The 21,083-nt window shown below is 34.8% G+C and overlaps 1 long non-coding RNA gene across 1 annotated transcript in view; it reads right to left on the minus strand.

The window, feature by feature from the left end:
- Nucleotides 1-21,083, minus strand: part of LOC136830528 (uncharacterized) — a 657,803-nt gene that overhangs the window by 488,117 nt on the left and 148,603 nt on the right. The window contains exon 2 of the long non-coding RNA XR_010850647.1: nucleotides 11,357-11,413. This is a non-coding gene — a long non-coding RNA (uncharacterized lncRNA). The remainder of the gene's footprint in view (nucleotides 1-11,356; nucleotides 11,414-21,083) is intronic.

Below are 21,083 nucleotides of genomic sequence, written 5' to 3' on the forward strand. Positions count from 1 at the left end.
TGTTCATCCTCTTCGACCTTTGACGGGGTCTCGACATCTGTGTAGATTGTCTGTTGTGTTTTTATTCTGCACGAGGTTGTATTGGTATTTATGCTGCTTTATTATTCATGATCATGTGTTGCTTAATTATTTATGCTATTTTTGTACTGTTTGATGCTGTTTGATCATGTTTATGCTGTCTGTTTTGTTTATATTTTGCGATGTAGCCAAAGTGTTGTTCACTTGTAATGATTACTGAATGTTAATGTAATGTGATTCTTTCATAGAGTAACTTTGGTTTGGCTACATCAATATTATTTTGATTTGGAACTGACTCTTGTTTTAAATTTGACGTATTTATATTTTGAATGAACTCATTATGGTATTTAACTAAATTGTTAATAATTTTGAATGTTTGCTGCTGGTAATTACTTCACTGATGGTAATATTGAGTATGTAATTTGATTTATTTTGAACCAAACCTGACTCACTTGTAAATATGTATATATCTTATTATAATAAATTAGTTTAAGGTAACTTTATCGTTTTGTTCAGCTCCGTCCTCCTTTGTCTGCCTCAATTTCTGCCAGTCATTCCAGTCCCATACTTTTTTTGTATTTAAGAACCTGCTGAACTGACTGCAGTTCATTACAATATACAGTATATATATATATATATATATATATATATATATATATATATATATATATATATATATATATATATATATATATAAATTCTAATGAAGTGACCTTGTAATATATATGTTTTCTGTAATTTTTTATATATTTTCTCTTATATTTGTCATGTGCTGTGTGTAGTAAAAATGATTATTGAAATACCAAGTGTCAGATCTTAGATTTTGGAACTAAGATATATTTTGCTGTTAGGGTCATGTTTACACAGCTGGTAGGCTGATGTGTCTCAGGTGTTCAGCCGCGGGTTCCCCAGTCGTGAAAGGAAGTCCCCAATCCACTTAAGCTGTCATTAAGAGAGATATGGGATGACAGGTTTGGGTAACACTGGTAGGCTGTTGTTTGAACAAGTGTTAAGTCAGGAAATACTCTGTCAATTAAAGAGATATGTGATGACAGGCTAAAGAGCCCTCTTTGACCCAGGGGAAAATTCCCTTGTGGTTTTCCCTTCTCCAAGGAAAATTCCCAGGCCTTTTCCCAAAAATGCCTTAGAGACAACATAGACTTCTTGTCAAATTAAATCTCAGAACGTGGTCATTCCTCTCAGAGACACTGTTAGAGTTGGTTGGGTTTTATCTCTCTCTTATCCTCTCTTTCTTCAAAAGAGAGTAAAATTTATAACATAATATGTTTTTGTGGTCACTGGTAATATATAAATTTTAAGATCTGAATTTGGTGAAACCGTTTAGTCTTGTGGGTGCCATACAAAAAGAGTGTTTTGTGCTGCAGCAAGGGATCTTATAAAAGTGATACAAGCTTGTGTAAGGTAAAGTGGATTTTTACTTATTATTACCATGGTATAATAAGGTATATTAGGGAGATTTTGATTTAGTGAAATTATTGTTGATAAAACCTTTTGTGCATTTTTGTGTGTTCTTGGTTGGTTTGTGCATTTTTTTTCATGTTCTTGTTTTTGCAATTTCTTACTTTTGCCCAATTTTTGTGTGGGTGATAAATTTTAATGTTTATTCACTTAGCATTTTACATATTTTTGATACTTTAACACTGCATACTTTATTTGATTTTCATTTATTAAGATTTCCTTTTCAAAACTTGAGTAATTCTTAATAGTTTAAATTTTGCTTGGTTAACGTAATTCCTTGATAAATTAAAGTTTTGTGAATTAATTTTGTTTAAGAATTAATTCAATCTTGTGTTGTTTTCAAGTAATAATAAATTTTTCAGATTGTGAATTCTAACTATAAATTTTGAAGTTAAAAATAAATTTTTGTATTTAAAGTTTCTAACACAGTGTTTCATTTTTTGACCACCAGTGAATAGGATTAATTGTGTGTGCATAAGACAAAGTGATAAACATGTTGTGTTCCCTTTAGTTTTACTTAAGTGAATTAAGACCAGGGGAACAATCATAGTTGTTTAATGGAGTGATGCTGTTTTTCTCTAGTAATTTTCTTGTTTAACCTGCTACTACCTCACACATATCTTGATAAACTTAGACCAATTTTTCAAGTGATAAGTAATAAGGGATCACTGTTACCTTTAGAGCGCTGTTGTAATTTTATTGTTATGAGAGTTCAGGTATCTGGCTGAAGTGAGGTAAATTTTTGGATTTTATGACTAGCTATGTAATAACCAGGTACTTGGTACACATCGTGACAATATTATTTGGTGCCAAGACTGGGGAGAACAAAACAAAATATCACTCTGGTTTGTGGTTTATACTGGTGGTGTTAGGGGTATATTTTGACAGGAGAGTGACCACATAGTTATTTTGAATTGTATTGTGAATTGTTTAGTTGAGTAACTTGGAGAAAATGGCTCTGTTCGAAGTTCAGAAGTTTTTAGCAACTCCATCCATCCAAGAGTTATCTGAGTCCAACCTGAATAAGTGGCATGTGGGGGTAATGTGTCTAGTGGTATGACTGAGGCACAAATCAAATGTATTGCAACCAAGCATTAATAGACTCTGGTAAAGTAGACAAAGAGTTAAGTGAAGCACAAGAATTGTTGAATGCAGCTGAGATAGAGTTTATACATAAGCAAGAGCAAAAGAAAGAGAACAGTGATGCAGAAACAGAGCTTAGACGTTTAGAAGCAGAAAAAAAATTGATTAGGTTGAAGATGCTAGAATCAGAAGAAAATTTGATTAGGCTGAAGATGCAGGCTGAAAGAGATAAAAAAGACAGAGCAAGAGCAAAAGAAGAAAGGGAAGGAGCAAAGAAGCAAGAAGAAGAAGAAAGAGGGAGATGGAATTAATCAAATTAATTAATTCCTGAGTGCAGTTGCCCTTAGGTTCCAACTTCTTTTATGACTTGTATGGCCTAGTGAGCAACGTCCTTGCCTTTTAGCTGAAAGACCTGAATTTATTTCTGTTCCACACGTGATTGTGTGTTGATTTTTTCTATCTTATTCACTCAGAAGGGATAATTCGAATGAAATGCTCTCAATTGGGTCATTGCTGGGTCGCAAACTTGGGGAAATCATGCAGGTATGCAAGCAGTTAGCTTGCCCAGGTAATTCCTTGGATGCGATTGCCCACAGGTTCCAACTTCTTTTATGATTTGTATGGCCTAGTAGGCACCGCCCTTGCCCTTCAACTGAAAGACCTGGGTTCGATCATGATGTGAGTCAGAAATTTGTATATATATATATATATATATATATATATATATATAAATATTTATATATATATATAAAATATATGCAATATATATATATAATACATACATTTATATATATATATATATATATATATATATATATATATATATATATATATATATATATATATATATATATATATATATATATATATATATATATATATATATATATATATATATATATATATATATATATATATATATATATATATATATATATATATATATATATATATATATATATATATATAATATATATATATATATATATATATATATATATATATATATATATTATATATATATATATATATATATATATATATATATATATATATATATATATATATATATATATATATATATATATATATATATATATAATATATATATATATATATATATATATATATATATATATACATATACATATATATACATGTATATGTATATATATGTATACATGCATTATATATACGTAAATATATATATATATATATAATATATATATATATAATATATACTTTAACGTGCATTTTTCCCATTATTATATGCACGATGCCTTCTTTGAAGGACTTTGATTTTGGTGGGGTAGGCCGTAGCCTCGATAGCTGCCCTTGACATCAATACATATTTCAAATCCCCAGCTCCTTTTCCCAGCAGCGAGGAGAACTGGACAGGTTGACAGTTCGAGACGTTAGGTGTCTGTTATGTTTTTTGAAGGTGTTGGGTGGCTTTATTTATGTGTGTATTAATCTGTAACACCCATTTGCTTTCAGCAAACCTATCCGTTGATTACATACGTAATCCCGGGGTGTCTACACGGATAGCAAGTGTCCACCTCTCTGACCGGTCGGCTGCGGGATTGAACCCTCGCCATAGACTTCTATGAAGTCTGAGGTTGCTGCTTCTACCATGAGCCATCGAGGCTATATATATATATATATATATATATATATATATATATATATATATATATATATATATATATATATATATATATATATATATATATATATATATATATATATATATATACATATATATATATTATATAAAAATATATATAATATATACACATACATATTATGCATATGCACATATTTCAATACATATTTCAATATTTCCATGTTTATCTTCGGGAGTTTCCCTTTCCAGAGGCATTTATTATACAAATATTCTTTTCACAACATCAGGCATAACGCAGGATTGCCACCTGGTGTCATCTGGTGGGAATGTCTCCTCTGAGTATCTATTTGGAGTTACCTATGAATATCCTCCAGTTTCTGAAACTGTCTGATCAACAATTTATGTCACTTATGCTTCTCTTCTCGGTCTATTTGTGGTGGTTTCATTTTGAAAGGCATTTATCATAACCATATATTCTTGCCATGACATAAGGAATAAATTCTTTATTACGAATGCTGTTTGTAATTTAGAGATCAGAAATACTATGATATGAAATATAATTTATTACTGAGATGAAAATCAACGGTAACAATTGACAAACACACATAACAGATGAGAGAGAGAGAGAGAGAGAGAGAGAGAGAGAGAGAGAGAGAGAGAGAGAGAGAGAGAGAGACCTCTTTACCATAACCTGATCATCCGATGACTGGAAAATGGATTAAAATGTCATTCAGTTATAAATTGTCGCTAATCTTGACAGGTGCTATGATTTATCTCTATCATCTCTCATTTATTAATCAAAAGTTTTATACGTCAAGTCAAAAGAACACGAGATTGTAGCACTGATTACGATTTTATACCTTTTTTTTTAATGCGTTAAATATTCAACAATAACACATTGTCCAAAATAAAATAGCCATCCTATATAGAGTAATGTAAATTCGGCTAAAAGTACCTCGTTATCTCGTTATCTTAGTAAGGAAAATAATTGGTATTCCGGCACCATTACTTTCTTTGCATTGAATAAAGGAAAAAGTATATGAAACGGCTTTTACACCACTCCTGGATTTTCTCATATATATATATATATATATATATATATATATATATATATATATATATATATATATATATATATATATATATATATATTAACTTTATCACATACACAATTGTTCTATGCATTAGTAGAATTACTAAAAGGACCTCACTAGATGCCATCCAGCTTGAATGAGGTCCTTTTAGCAAAATATATATATATATATATATATATATATATATATATATATATATATATATATATATATATACAGTATATATATTATATATATATATATATGTGAATGTTTGTATGTTAGTGCACTATAGAAACCAGAACCGCTTGACCGATCTAGACTAAATTTGGAAGTGGCCATCATTTGGCACAACTTAGATAATAGGGTAGGTTTCAAACCCGTACCTCCGCCCCCTTCCCCTTCCCTTTCTAACTTATGCGGCAAATAAACTCTACGGGTTTGTCATACCTTATTTCCTGTACTCGATACCATAGTATATATATATAAAAACGCACTTCTTTACTGTGATTAATAATTATGTATCAAGGCTTGTGTTCAGGTTTAGTGGGGGTGCTTTTAGATTTAATGGTGTGGGTGCTTTTAGGTTTAATGGTGGGTGTGGTGGGTGAGTTTAGATTTAGTGGGGGTGCGTTTAGGTTTAATGGTGGGTGTGTTTAGGTTTAGTGGTGGGTAAATGGGACTGTCACCACAGTAATGTCTGGGTAAGATAAACAGTCACCATAGTAATACCTGGATAAGATGGACAGTCACCACAGTAATGTCTGGGTAAAATGGACAGTCACCAGAGTAACACCTGGATAAGATGGACAGTCACCACAGTAATACCTGGATAAAAGGGACAGTCAGTACAGTAATAATACCTGGAGGACAGTCACCACAGCAATGTCTGGATACAACAGACAGTTACCACAGTAATACCTGGATAAGATGGACAGTCACCACAGTAATAACGGGATAAAAGGGACAGTCAGCATAGTAATACTTGGATAAAAGGGACAGACAGTACAGTAATACCTGGATAAATGAAACAGTCACCACAGTAATACCACCTGGATGAAAGGTACAGTCAGCATAGAAATACCTGCATAAATGGGACAGCCACCACAGTAATACCTGGATAAAAGGGACACACAGAACAGTAATATCTGGGTAAATGGGACAGTCACCACAGTAATACCTGGATAAAAGGGAGTGTCATCATAGTAACACCTGGATAAAAGGTGTAGTCAGGACAGCAATACCTGGATAAAAAGACAGCAACCACAGTATACCTGGATAAATAGGACAGTCACCACAGTAATATCTGGATAAAATGGACTGTCAGCACAGTAATACCTGGATACAAGGAACAGACAGCACAATAATACCTGGATAAACAGGACAGACAGAACAGTAATACCTGGATAAATGGGAGAGTCACCACAGTAATACCTGGGGGACAGTCACCATAATAATAACTGGATAAAAGGGACAGTCAGCACAGTAATACCTGGATAAGATGGACAGTCACCACAGTACTACCTGGATAAAATGGACAGTCAGTACAGTAATACCTGAGGGACAGTCACTACAGCAATGTCTGGATAAAAGGGACAGTCACCACAGTAATACCTGGATAAAAGGGACAGTCAGTACAGTAATACCTGAGGGACAGTCACTACAGCAATGTCTGGATAAAAGGGACAGTCACCACAGTAATACCTGGATAAGATGGACAGTCACCACACTAATACCTAGATAAAAGGGACAGTCAGACCAGTAATACCTGGGGACAGCCACCGCAGTAATATAAAAGGAACAGTCAGCACAGTAATACCTGGATAAAGGGGACAGTCAGCACAGTAATACCTGGATAAAGGGGACAGTCAGCACATTAATACCTGGATAAAGGGGACAGTCAGCACAGTAATACCGGGATAAAAGGGACAGTCAGTACAGTAATACCTGGATAAAAGGGACAGTCAGCACAGTAATACCGGGATAAAAGGAACAGTCAGCACAGTAATACCGGGATAAAAGGAACAGTCAGCACAGTAATACCGGGATAAAAGGAAAGTCAACAGTAATACCAGGATAAAAGGGACAGTCAGCACAGTCAGGATAAAGGGGACAGTCAGTAATACCGGGATAAAAGGGACAGTCAGCACAGTAATACCTGGATAAAGGGGACAGTCAGCACAGTAATACCTGGATAAAAGGGACAGTCAGCACAGTAATACCTGGATAAAGGGACAGTCAGCACAGTAATACCGGGATAAAAGGGACAGTCAGCACAGTAATACCTGGATAAAGGGGACAGTCAGCACAGTAATATCTGGATAAAGTGGACAGTCAGCACAGTAATACCTGGATAAAAGGGACAGTCAGCACAGTAATACCTGGATAAAGGGGACAGTCAGCACAGTAATACCGGGATAAAAGGGACAGTCAGCACAGTAATACCGGGATAAAAGGGACAGTCAGCACAGTAATACCTGGATAAAGGGGACAGTCAGCACAGTAATACCGGGATAAAAGGGACAGTCAGCACAGTAATACCTGGATAAAGGGGACAGTCAGCACAGTAATACCGGGATAAAAGGGACAGTCATCACAGTAATACCTGGATAAAGGGGACAGTCAGCACAGTAATACCGGGATAAAAGGGAGTCAGCACAGTAATACCTGGATAAAGGGGCAGTCAGCACAGTACCGGGATAAAGGACAGTCAGCACAGTAATACCGGGATAAAAGGGACAGTCAGCACAGTAATACCTGGATAAAGGGGACAGTCAGCACAGTAATACCTGAATAAAAGGGACAGTCAGCACAGTAATACCTGGATAAATGGGAAAGTCAATAGAGTAATACCTGGAGAAAAGGGATAGTCACCACAGTAATACCTGGATAAATGGAAAGAAAAAAATGTACTAAAGAGGGAGAAGATGTAGGGTAGTCTTATTTGCCCTCCACGGCACCCACATATAAGTAACATCTGATGTACATCGAAATGTCGCGATATATTGGTTTTCTTTATCTGAAATGCAACTGAATATGTCTGCTGTCGAAGCACCTGTTGAAAACATCCGTCACGCATCTAATTAACCACAGGCAATGACAACATACTATATTCGATTATGTCTGAATTGCATATTTCTAAAAAAAAAATAAATAAACAAACAGTTTATTCAAATGAAATTTAATTCTTCTGTAAAGGGATGCATGTAAAGCTTAAATCCCGGAAATAAAATAATTTAATAAAACGGAAGAAACAATAAAAATACTGCCTAAAATTAGTTCTAAATGGAAATAAAACTATAAAAAGAAGCCACGAGGTTATTAGAAAATACTATTGTTATTTAACTATTTAAAAAAAAAAGCCACAAGGTTATTAGAAAATGCTATTATTTAACTATTTCTCGAAAGCCATTCGGATGATGAACCAGAATCGCATATCTTGAAGTCTGTGATGATCCTAGATTAAAACAAACTCACGAAAATCGTATCTTTTTTTCCTGGTATCGATCTACTCTTGGAAATATACACACAAACGTGCAATTGCTTCTCCAATATTTGTAGAATAAATAAATGTCTGTGAACCCACTTCAGTCAGCATGACCGCTGAACGCTATTCACTTCAGGAGTTGAAAGTGAAACCGCTTTCAGGCAGATGCAGGTGAACCCACATTAATGAGATGTTTGCCTCAGTAGGCCTGAATACTCCATTTAAAAGTTTTACCTGAATGGCTCCCATCTTCACCCTCGACCTTCAGTATGGATCGCATGCAGTTGCTGCAACTGCTTTGGGAAGGAATTTCGAATTTTTAAGAAATTTTGGGCGTATTTCGGAGCAATTTGTACCCTTCAACTCATTTCGAAATGTTTACATATACTTCTTGATATTCGGTATACTCAGTTTAAGACGTTGTGACTTGTAAAATGGGGCTACTAAATCTAAAGAAACCAATCTATATCTGGCCTGGTCAGAAATGTGAATATGGAACCGTAATGATACACACACACATACACACATACACATACACACACACACACACACACACACACACACACACATATATATATATATATATATATATATATATATATATATATATATATATATATATATATATATATATATATATATATATATATATATATATATATATATATATATATATATATATATATATATATATATATATATATACATATATATATATATATATATATATATATATATATATATATACATATATATATACATATATAGTATATGTATATATATATATATATATATATATATATACATATATATATATATATATATATATATATATATATATATATATATATATATATATATATATATATATATATATATATATATATATATATATATATATATATATATATATATATATATATATATATATATATATATATATAGTATATATATATATATATATATATATATATATATATATATATATATATATATATATATATATATATATATATATATATATATATATATATATATATATATATATATATATATATATATATATATATATATATATATATATATATATATATATATATATATATATATATATACACACATCATTCACACATCATTCATACTGTGGTGTAAATTAACTGATATGGGAAAAAATAAAGGAGAAGCATTTAAAGCTTTGACAAATGTAAAACGATAACCTCCGTACTATTAGTTCAACAAGGATGAATTTAATTTGATAGGAACTGCAATGTTTTCAGATTGTGACTCGTGGTGTCTAGAACATTAGGATTTGATTCTTAACTTCTCCCATTTCATGAAATGAGAGAATCTTACTATGTAGATCCCGTTGGAAGTGACTTACGAATTTCCTGAAGCACTCTATTTGTCGGTCAGATTCTACAGACCGTGCACGCGCAAACTAAGCATTTATTTCAGTATTGTAATGTTTTGAAACAAGACTACAATTAATGTTTCCATCTTTTTATCCCAATAGATACGTTAATATTGTAATTGCAATCATGCCGTTATGACTTCCGTTTGGTCAATAGTAATGCATAAGTAACGAATCAAGATATTACAAACAGAATGTATAAAATAAATATGACGACGCTACGCGATCTAAACATTAGACCCTCTTACTGCAGTACTGAAATCCACACTGCTGGAGTAATGAGTGAGCACTGCGAGAAGAATAACATATAATGAGTCAAGATGAGTATAGGGTTCAAGATGAATACATAGGCCTACGATTTATTTCGTTCCTACTACACACGAAGCACTAAATAATATATGAATACTGCACGTATGATGAACAAACGCGAGCAAGAAGCATAAAATGAACATGACCCAGAATTTAATGCTTTTAACCCTAAACCACAGGCTCATGTTCAATTCCACTACTGATAACCACAAACACACTGGTAATGCCTGCCTAATGAATACTTGTGAATAAGTAACTATAAAAACATAAGCCAAACATTTAAAAAGAATGTACTTATATAAATGTTTTCGCTTTATATCCTAAACCTTAGTCACCGTTTCAATTAGTATTAACGTCATAAAGTTTTTGAGTAATGAGTCAAGATGACTGAAAAGTATATACCAAAAATGTACAGACTTGAACGGTTTGGAACAGAACAAAATATTGAATTTAGGCCAAAGGCCAAACGCTGTGACCTATGAGGTCTTTCAGCGCTGAAAGGGAAATTGAGAGTAAAAAGGTCTGAAAGGCGTAACAGGAGGAAAACCTTGCAGTTGCACTAGGAAACATTTGTTAGGAGAGGGTGGATAACGAGATGGAAGAAAGAGAATATGATGGAGGTACAGTAAAAGGAATGAAAGGGGTTGCAGCTAGGAGCCGAAGGGATGCTTCAGAGAACCTTAAGGAATGACGACAGTGCACAGCGTGAGGTGCGCTGACGGCAATACCTCCCTACGGGGTGATTTTTCGTTGTAAACACTACACGCGCAAGACTGAACATGGAAAAATGTATTCTATAATGCACAAACATTACCTAAATAATAGAAAGCAGCAACTACTAAATCAATGCTTATTCCTGTAACACTCACCCTCTCCTGATGAAGGCCAAATCCGTCTGTGGTTACCAGTTACCAGCTGGGATGAACCTGTTGAGCAGAGGCAAAATAAGCTTAAAGCATGAAATGGGGGCACTGACTTGGGCTGTACTCTGGTTATATATATTTTCTATTTTTACGATTTTGTTCCAATAATGTCATCGCAAATAGCTGGGCAAAAAGAGGCCACATAACGTCGATATTCTAATGCAATTTAAGATTAATACAGAATTCATAAGGCAGTTCATTTCGCAATGCACTAAGGAAGGCCAATACTCAGTATTAGAAGATATGAAATAATTTTCATAACATTCCTATTTATCTTTTATGAAACGAATTTTCATTAATCTTTTGAGAGAGGCCAATATGGAATTAATTTTGAAATAGTATTCAAGCCACTGACTGGGAGTTTCAATGGTAATTTTCCCACAGTGGGCCCCTGCCCACCAATCGGCTATGATTGCAACCAGCTTACCCAGTGAGAGGCATGAGATCCAGTTCTTTGATAAAAACATACTTTAATGGCTCCTGCCCTGTGTTGATGTCTAAGAAGTTTCCTTCTAATTATAGAATTTTAATAATTTTTTATATGAAAATGGATTTGTGCAAAATTGGGAATGAAATTGATATTTCACGAGAGTTTGGAGGAAAAATGGTCCCTTCAAACACCAATATCTAAAAATGTAAATAAATATTTGTTCAACAAAATGTAAATAAACTGACTTATTAATGTTAAATGAAAGGCAAAAATAATAGACAGGCCAAAGATTCTAAAACATCAAATACAAGGAAAATCAAATTATTAAAGATAACAACCAAACAATATTGTGGAGCGACATGGAAAGTAAGCTATCGTTGATGGCGTCAAATAGCAAATTAAAATTCACAAAGAGACCAGATTGATTGATTTATGGTTACTAAAACTTCCCTCACAACATCTAGGTTCTTGAGGCCGCAATAAAATTAAAATAATAAAATAAAAGGAATTTCATATAAGAAATATCTTCACTTGACCTCATCTGGGGAACAACTGAGCAAATCGACTGCGTCGAAGAAATTTCGGCAAATTTTTACTTGTTTATTATTGATTCCACTTTATAAACCATTAGCTTATTAGTTCATCCCGGTCTTCTCAAGCTTCCGGCATATCAATCAAATTATCCCTTTCATATCTCTTATTCATGACGTCACAAAGTGTTCCGCCCCACTTTGTCTTGTAATATTATTGATGCTCATCTACTTTTGCCATATAATATTTTTCCGTGGCAGAAATAAGAGAGAGAGAGAGAGAGAGAGAGAGAGAGAGAGAGAGAGAGAGAGAGAGAGAGAGAGAGAGATGGCCTGCAAAAACAATTATTAGCCAAACTTCCAACGAAATACGAAAAATACATACGGGCTTCTTGTTCACAGTGCATTGTGGAGGCACTGGCGAATTCGTTGAAAGTCAGGATTATTCTGATTACGGCTTCTGTAGTAAAAAGGAGTTAAGAGCGACTTTCGATTACCACCTCTCCTGTTTGGTACAATGACTGCATATGAAAAGTACAAAAGCCTTTCCGCACTGGCGAGGACTGGAACACTGAGGAATTCCCTCTTATAGAAAACAGTTATTGGAATGCATTTCTCTCTCTCTCTCTCTCTCTCTCTCTCTTCTCTCTCTCTCTCTCTCTCTCTCTCTCTCTCTCCACAGAAGATAGGAATGTTTACCTGCACAATTCCTTCTCTCAGTCCACATTTAACGGGTCATTTCATGCGTTCACATTGTCGTTCTCGTGCATTTGTGTTTTTGTTTGATTTCGTCTCCTCCTTCATCTGCTGTGTATTACTGTCAGTTTTTTTGTAATGTTTCTGCATTCTCGAATATTTTTCTTTTCTTTTTATTTCTTATTTACTCTCAGGTTTGATCTCGATTACGTTCCTCCTCGCAAATGAAACCGACACTTGCATCGCTCTCTCACTGTTTTCACTGCCGCCGTTTTTCTGATCCGTGAGTCATGTTCTCAAGGAAGCTCTTGATATTTCGCCTCGCTCAATTCCTTTTTTCTCTCCTTACAACATCCACTTCTTTATTATATGTCTGCTTCTCTATTTTAATCGTACAATCATGGGGTTGCATTATGGATTACGAGGTCTAACGGAAACAATTATTCTAGGATTGTTCTTAGCCGGGAATTGTTTCCATGATAATTTCTATCTTCTCCACAATTTGTTCTTTAGTGCAAAAGCTTCCTGTTTGTTTTCAACGTCCTTATTTATATAAGTCCGAATCTCATCCATGAAATATGAGCCGCCACGGCCTACAATTTCCTTCATTCGAATTCCTCTCATCAAAAATCGCTGATTGCGCCGTCTGCCTCTAATTTACAATTTCACTTCCGACTGGTTTTGCATAACGACAAACAGCCATAGAGTTTTCAGAGACATCTGGTGGGAAGACCTTCTGTAAGCGTCTATCTGGATTCGTATACTAAGGGCTTACAATAACAGCTTTGGAAATTGCTGTAGAATTGTTATAAAATCAGGGTCCCGTCTCCATATAGTAAGTAAATTGGAGTTTCATGCATCACAAGGTATCTGGAAAACATTCTGAATTTCTGTTATTCCGTGATTATTACATCTACTCCTCCGGCCGTCGAGTTTCAAGCCTAAATATCAGGCCATTATTTTCGTTTGCTTGTATTTCTTGTTATTAAAGGATTTTAGAAAAAACCCAGTGTAAGATACTTAATTGTACCTTTAAAAAGAAACTGTGTAGATTGTTCACGATCATTCAGTGTTAGTTTATCTTAATTTATCTATCTTATTAACATGCTATTCTGTGGAAGCTTGCTTAACAATGGAAGTCCTTACTGGCTAGTTTAACAGTCAAAGTTTATTTATTTTGATTATACAATGAAAGTTTACTTATTTTGATTAATAGTATAAAATAAGATAAAGTTAACAAAATTCGAAATTAGTTCTCTGCCGGAATTCATCTACTAAGAAAGCTTTACTGAGTCATTAACACTTTGTACTTCCCAAGTAAAAAGACCACGAACTGTACACTGACTGAACTGCCTTGAATTGGAAAAGGAAAGACACTGCAAAGATAGAAAGTGCATAAGGTAAGTACCACTGATATCCTTTAAGTAAAGTATACCTTAGTTTAACCAGACCACTGAGCTGATTAACAGCTCTCCTAGGGCTGGCCCGAAGGATTAGATTTATTTTACGTGGCTAAGAACCAACTGGTTACCTGGCAACGGGACCTACAGCCTATTGTGGAATCCGAACCACATTATACCGAGAAGCGAATTTCTATCGCCAGAAATAAATTCCTCTAATTTTTCCATTGGCCGGTCGGAGATTCGAACGCGGGGCCAGCAGAGTGCTAGCTGAGAACGGTACCACCAGCCCAATGAGGGACTTACTAAAATCCTTCAAGTTTCTGGTGTAGCGCATGGTGGAAAACTGGGTACAATAAACTATTTGATTAATTTTAGAACTAATTTAATGTTTATATTAACTAGGATGCTGAATGCTTTCTTTTCCGTTATTGCGGGCAGAGAATAAAAGATTCAACAGCCTAGATAACATACAAAACAAATTAGCTCTAGAGACTAAAGTCATGCCTATTTGATCTGGTCAGAGGGTTTAAACCGAGCAATACATGTGACTGACCGCAAAAGAAGTGTTACTGAACATCCTCAGATTGAAACAAGGCAAAGGAAGTATACAACGGACCAAGGATGAGCTCCAAGGCCAGGAGATACATGAATAGGTCTGAAAATATATCACAAGGGTACTCTGAAGATTTTAATAGCAGCTATCATAAATCAAGGAAAGATTGAAGAGAACTGCATCAACATCAAGACAAGAACACTAGAGCAGTAGCTCAAGTGGTTAATTCTTGGTTGGAATGAAAACTCATCTGTCGAGACACAGCCTAACAAATGAAGGACAGGCTCATAAGCCAGAGGAAAGAAAGAAGGGGAAACAAACAAATGCAGGGCCAGTACCAAAGGCAGACTCAGGATATAACACGAGATGGCATTTTGCAATGGCTGCCTACGGGAGAGCTCAAGAAGAAGACTAACGTGACATTGATGGCAGCACACGACCAAGCACTACTTACATTATATGCATCAAATAAGACAGATGGGCAAATATAAACATCACCCATGTGCCACAAGTTCCACAACTGAATGCCGAGTATTAGCTCATAATACAAAAGGAGGCATGCCACATTTACCAAGGGCTTATATTGAAAGAAAATAGCTTACCATGTACAGACAAGTGGTACCAAGGTAACTATAGTAAAAAAATAAAAAACAGGGTACTTTAGGAGTATGTAATCCAGGCTCCAAGACGAAGCCTTATCTTGTTGAATAAAAAAATTCTGAAAGTATCTCTGATTAATACGTCCTTAGCATGGGACAAGAATTAAGGACAAAAGTAGACAAGATAGAAAAGCACCAAGATCTACAGATGAATTAAGGAGATTTCATCTCATCAGAGTACTAGTGATTTTAGTTAAAATGGCAACAGCTATAATAATAATAATAATAATAATAATAATAATAATAATAATAATAATAATAATAATAATAATAATAATAATAGCTGCATTGAATATGCAGTTCATTTTTGTTGCTCTTGCAATGGTCTTTTTGGTGGGGTAAAAGTTGAGCAAAAGACAATCAGTATCTGTAACATTACCGATATTAATGCACGGGAAATAGATGTAATAATAACATTTCATAATTTACTAGCAATAATTAGAAACAAGTACATAATTACAAGGACCTCTCCTATAATTACCACGCCTCGGTAATTACCAATTTAGCAGCCGTAATACTTGTTTAGTTTTCTGTAAAAGAAAACTATTGAGATGGCTGTTTGTCTGTCCGTCCGCACTTTTTCTGTCCGTCCTCAGATCTTAAAAACTACTGAGGCTAGAGGGCTGAAAATTGTTATGTTGATCACCCACCCTCCAATCATAAAACATATCAAACTGCAGCCCTCTAGCCTCAGTAGTTTTTATTTTATTTAAGGTTACACTTATCCATGATCGTGCGTCTTGCACCTCTATAGGTGCCACCAGAGGCCACCACCGGGCGGTGGCTGAATGTTTCATGGGCCACGGCTTCCAGTTTTATAAATCATTATACGCTTTACAGAAACCTCGATTGCGCCGAAGAAACTTCGGCGCATTTTTTACTTATTTTAATTCTAGCTGCTTTTCTTGTGACTTAAACATTCTTTCCTTCGTTTTCAGCACCGTTAACCATGTTAACCAGCTAATGTCCTTTTTACTGCATAGGGTTAATCGCTGAACTCCAGTGAAAAATGTATTTTAAAGCTAAGAGACAAAAATCAACTACAGAATATAAGCTACTGATCTGTCCAGAAGGTTGTCGCCTCCCTAATATTTACAAGATTGGTAAACACTGCTTTTCACAAATTATCTTCACCTCTGATTTTTCGTTAACCTAGGAATTATTTGTTTTCTCGGCATTGCCTTAATTTCTTGAAATTATACGTAAAAAATTATATTTCCATGGATCCAAACCTTTTCTCACTCAGTAACGATGACATTTCTCTCTAAAGAGATGATAATTCTTTCTTATATAATCATATATTCGTCAAAGCTTCTAAAACGGTTTCTTTCTATGAAGAACATAACTCCCTTCCTTATCAACACCATTCTCAATTTTAAAACCACAAAAACCTCAAGTCAACTATTCCTCCCTCAAATATCTCTAACTCTCTTTATTAGAACCCCCAGGTCATCTCTACAAAATCCGAATCCCTTCGGAAAATTCTAATATCCTCCATTTTAATCCCTAATTTTCAGTCGCAGCACTATTCACTGAACAGCATCGTCAACTGATTCGTAATAGTTTTATCTTATTTTCATTTCCAATTGGCCAGTCAGATTCTTAATTTCCCCTATCACATCCCAATTTCTCTAAATAAAAATCTAATACTCGAAGTTAGGTAATTGCCAGTATCCAAATGACATTTCCCCATATAAAGTATATTCTCTCTACTGAACCCTCTACCTTCCTTTCTGAATCTTAAATATCATCCTAAGTCCTAAGGTTTCTTAATTACAACCGTAATATCCTAAACCAAAACCCTAATTCTCGCTATTAAAATCTAAATCATCGCTATGAAAACTTCTCTTGCTAGCAGACCCTAATTCTCGTTATGAAGCAATTTCCCTTTGACTAAGTTTAGTCCCCCTGGAGAAACAGTAATTTTTTACCTGAGAACCACAACTCTTTATCAGAGTCAATTCTCAGGATAAAACACATTCTATCAAAACCCAAATTCTTCCTGTCAAAACTTTTTCCTTACTAAAGACACGCCATATACTTTAATCAAAATTATAAATTTCCTATGAAACCTCAAATTTTTCCTTTACAAAGAGTCTATAATGTAAGGCATCATGTATATGACAATACATCAATTTATATCGCTGCAGTTTCTAAAAAAGTTCCTTAAGTGGCTCTCGTTAGTGAAAAACTTTTCTCTAATGCATCTTCCGGGTTTCTTTACAATCATAGTTGGCATTTACATCATTTTCAGCCTCACTATATTCTTGCTGGTAAGATAAAACATCGATATTGTCATTATCATCCAACAACCCTCAACTCCAAGAAGGTCAGAACTGCAGGGAGATTATGGGGAGGAGGAGATCCAAGATTGGTAGCAACACCTTCCTTTACAACGTCCTAAGGACAACTAACGTTTCACCCACTCGGAGAGATAAGGTCTGATAAAAGTTGCCAATTACCATTCATAATCCAACCTTCCTAACCGGAATGTGACCCGATATGTGTGTGTGTGTATATATATATATATATATATATATATATATATATATATATATATATATATATATATATATATATCTATATATATATATATATATATATATATATATATATATATAATATATATATATATATATATATATATATATATATATATATATATATATATATATATATATATATATATATATATATATATATATATATATATATATATATATATATATATATATATATATATATATATATATATATATATATATATGTAGATATAGATAGTTAGTAATGTTTGTGTGTTTTGCACATGTGCATTCCCATAATAATATACGTAAAGACAGTTCGGCTTCTTAAGCATCTGATGTAGTGACAACGTTACAGAATACATTAAAACAAATGAAAACGCCGCCACATAGCAAAAAATGATTACGTCACCCGGCTCGCAAATACAAGGTAAAATGCCTGGAGATATCATCTGCCCTGATGCGAAAAATTGTCTTCCTTTCTTTTCCAATTTATTTGTTGAGGCGTTGGCGAATTTGTCTCGAGTGGATGGGATACTTTCGCTGCGGCTTCCGTTGTAACGAACGAGGACCCAGTGACTTTCGAAATGCCGTCTTTCTGTTCTGGAATAAAGGCTGCAAATGGAAACTGCGAAATCCTTTTTGTTTTTGGTGGATTAGAGAATTTCGGGGAATTTTCCCTTTAGGGACGCAGTTGTTCGGAAAATTCTCTCTCTCTCTCTCTCTCTCTCTCTCTCTCTCTCTCTCTCTCTCTCTCTCTCTCTCTCTCTCTCTCTCTTCTTTTCCATAAGATTCAAGAGATTCCAGTCATACGAATGTTTACCTCCAAATAAGACTCTTCCTCCTTTCATTCTGAATTTGGTTTTGCGGTTTTCTTTTTCTTCCATCCTCCTTCTCCTAACGATTTTCTCTTTCTCCAGCGCCGTCCACCTTTTCTTCGCCTTCGTATTCTTTGCATTCTTGGGTAACCACGGATTGTCTTCGTGTATCTTATACTGAATTCTGTGTTGCCTCTCCTCTATTCTTGCCCGGTAGCGGGGTAGTGCCGTCGCTGCACCTCATGCAGTGCAATGTAGGCATTACTTGAGGTTCTTAGCAGCGTCCCTTCGGCCCCTAGCTCCAACCTCTTTCACTCCTTTTACTGTACCTCGGTTCATATTCTCTTTCTACCATCTTACTGTCCACGATTTCCTAACAATTGATTCATAGTGCAAATGCGAGGTTTTCCTCCTGTTACACCTTTCAAACATTTTCATTGTCAATTTCCGTTTCAGCGGTGAATGGCCTTAGTTGCCCCCAGTGCTTGGCATGTATGCCTAAAATCTCTGTTCTCCTTATTCTTCCTCCTTGTTTTTTGACTTCCTCCCTTCTCCTACACTCTCTCTCTCTCTCTCTCTCTCTCTCTCTCTCTCTCTCTCTCTCTCTCTCTTACCGGTTAGCTGCTTCTTAGCCAGTAACACTCACTCTCTTTACTTTGGTTGATGCCTCGTCAGGTTCAGCAAAGAAAATTTTGGTCTCATTGTAATATTTTGTTTCACTCTTTTCATACGATATCCATTTTGATAAACATTCAGCGAAATCATTTACGATACAAGTTTTTCAAACTGAACAAAATAACCACACTGCATTTCGTTTAACTTTTATTACGAAAATAAATTTCTTCCCAAAAAAGATAGTAACGCAAAAAAGGACACGGCTATTATTATTGCCTTTATAATGCGGTAGTGTCTTTCCCTGACGTCTAAACATACGAAATGCCACAAAGCTATTGACATTTGGCACTCCTCGGCCATAAAGAGCACCTCGTGATTTAAGACGACACGAAGGGAAATGTCAAGTTAGAAACTAAAAGTACTTCCCAATGTTACTCATACCACGCAACTCTGTTGCCATGACAGGGGCAATGTGGTGCAGAGTTGCCATAACAGGGGCAATATGGTGCAGAGTTGCCATAACAGGGGCAATATGGTGTAGAGTTGCCATAACAGGGGCAATATGGTGCAGAGTTGCCATAACAGGGGCAATATGGTCTAGAGTTGCCATAACAGGGGCAATATGGTGCAGAGTTGCCATAACAGGGACAATATGGTGCAGAGTTGCCATAACAGGGGCAATATGGTGCAGAGTTGCCATAACAGGGGCAATGTGGTGTAGAGTTGCCATAACAGGGGCAATATAGTGTATCTATAAAACATCGCACAGAGATTTTTTTAATTGAAAAATCTTTTATTTAAAATTTTTTCTTAAATGTAATGCGTTCCACCATCCAGGGATGTTAAACTTTTTTCCCACAAATTTTGCTATTACTGCCGTTTTAAATAAGGACAAATTTAAACATCTGCAATTTTATTTGTATACCAAATAAAATGCTATATATTAAGAATGATGGTTCAGAAAGCCCCCGGTGAAGAGTACACGGGGGTTAATATCATGCCAGTGCTGTGTAATTAAAAGAAATAAAAAATAATTAATGCTAATCTATGCTCCGTGAAATGGGGGGAAAAATCATGCCATTAGCAATGCAAACGGATCTACCAACGTGGAAGGGATAACTCAACTCAGATGAAGGTTGCCTAAGTAACAGGAGTCACTCTGATAATAATAATTACCTACTGGATCTTCACTCACCAAAACCATGAAGACGGTCGATGCGAACAAACGGGTCTACCTACTTTTTGCTTCTCTTTAGTATCTATATCTCCCAAAGATAATGAACCCAGATTGCGTTTCTGCTTCCTAGAGCATTTGCCGGTAGTTAAACATTTTGCCTATTAATAACGTTTTAAGAAGAATTCGGCTATCAGAAATATCTCGCATGAAATACTCTTAATGATTTACTTTTTTACCAAGCCGTCCAAAAAAAAAAATAAATAAAAAGCT

This window comes from Macrobrachium rosenbergii, chromosome 4, assembly GCF_040412425.1.
Source record: "Macrobrachium rosenbergii isolate ZJJX-2024 chromosome 4, ASM4041242v1, whole genome shotgun sequence".
NCBI classification, from domain to species: Eukaryota; Metazoa; Arthropoda; class Malacostraca; order Decapoda; family Palaemonidae; genus Macrobrachium; species Macrobrachium rosenbergii.